This window comes from Jaculus jaculus, chromosome X (assembly GCF_020740685.1).
Source record: "Jaculus jaculus isolate mJacJac1 chromosome X, mJacJac1.mat.Y.cur, whole genome shotgun sequence".
In the NCBI taxonomy this organism is placed as follows: Eukaryota; Metazoa; Chordata; class Mammalia; order Rodentia; family Dipodidae; genus Jaculus; species Jaculus jaculus.
In genome coordinates this window covers 4,479,048-4,480,719 of record NC_059125.1, presented here as the reverse complement: position 1 = coordinate 4,480,719, position 1,672 = coordinate 4,479,048, and the positions used below count along the sequence as shown (strand labels likewise).

At 39.4% G+C, this 1,672-nt stretch overlaps 1 non-coding gene across 1 annotated transcript; it reads left to right on the top strand.

Moving 5' to 3' along the window:
- Window positions 1–1,266: 1,266 nt before the first annotated feature.
- On the top strand, window positions 1,267–1,401 carry LOC123456956. The gene has a single exon (XR_006634814.1). It is a non-coding gene; the product is annotated as a small nucleolar RNA SNORA13 (small nucleolar RNA).
- The last annotated feature ends 271 nt before the right edge of the window (window positions 1,402–1,672 follow it).

Sequence of the window (1,672 nt, the reverse complement as noted above, 5' to 3'; positions counted from 1 at the left end):
ATGTGTCTGGAATTCATTTGCAGTGGCTGTTATCCCTGACACACCCAATTCTCTCTCTCTCCCTCTTTCTCTGTCAAATAAATAAATAAATATATTTTTTAAAAACCTGCAACAAGCTGAATCTAAACTCTCTATCAGGAATTCTCCCCCAACCGCAGCAGTAAAGTGTAGAAACATATGAGGAGAAAGAGAAAAAGGACTGCAAAAGAATACAAATGAGAGAAAGGAACAGACAAGGGACGAGGACATAAAGAGCAGAAGGAAAGCTGAAAGGTGAAATAGAAGGGAAGAAAAAGGAAGAAAAAAAAAGAATATAAGAGGAGTGCAGACCGGATAGGAGGAAAGGGAAAGGGGAAAACAAATACAAAAGGAAAAAGGAAGAAGACTGGAGAGATGGCTTAGTGGTAAAGGCCTTTGTCTACAAAGCCAAAGGATCATGGTTCGATTCTTCAGGATCCAAGTAACCCAGGTGCACAAGGTGGCGTGTGCATTTCAAATTCGATTGCAGTGGCTGGAGGCCCTGGTGAGCCCCTTCTCTCTCTTCCTCTTTCTCTCTCCCCCTCCCTCCCTCTTTTTCTTTCTCAAATAAATAAACAAACAAAATACATTTATAAAGGAAAGAGAGAGGAAGAAAACAGGAGAGATGGAAGAGAGAGATAATGAAGGAAGGGAGGGGAGGAGAGAGGAAGGGTGAAGGAAAGAAGGGGGGGAGAAGAGAAGAGGAATAATGAAAAGCAGAAAACAGTAAATGATTCCCTGCTTACTAAAGCTTATAAACCCAGCATCTGAGATGAGCAGGCAGGAGGATCCTGAGTTCAAACCCAACAGAGACACATATGAAATGCCAGGTCTGCCTGGCTATATAAGAACAGCATACTTAACAGGATATTCCACAAGACCTGCACAATATTGGGCACATCAATATTCTATTCCTTATGATGAAGGAGGGTCAAAAAACAAACCAGAAAGAAATGTACGAGGGACTAGGTGGAAACACGGGTTCAGTTGAATGGAGTGAGGAAAGAGGACACAAAAAGGTTATGGGACATATTTATAATCAAAATGCATTATGTACATGTATGAAAATTGTCATCAAAATTTTATAACAATATATAAATATATACAATCCATGCATAGTGGTTAATGTCTTTATTCACAGCCATCAATACATTGAGACAGGAGGACTGCAGTAAATTTGAGACTAGCCTGGATTATAGAAATAGTTCTAGGTCAACCAGGGCTAGAAAAAGACTCTCAAAGAAAAACAGCCTTTTGTGTTGCCTATTCACTTTTTCAAAACTAGTGGGCGTGGTGTTAAAAGGATCTAAATAAATGTTTTTGCAGCCATTATCTACTCTTAATTTTTGTTACTATACTGTAATACCTACATAATTAATAGCTTTAAAAACGAGGGGTCTGTAGAAATTGCTTAGTGGTTAAGGCACTTGCTGGCAAAGCCTAAGGACCGAGGTTTGATTCCCAGAACCCAAGTAAGCTAGAAACACAGTGGTGCATGTGTCTGGTGTTTGTTTGCAGTGGCTAGAGACCAAGGTGGGCCCATTCATATAAATTCACATATTCTCTCTCTGTGTCAAATAATACATAAAATTGAAAACAAAAAATCGGGGCATGAAAATACACACCTAAACTGCCAGAACTACATAAGTTAGAA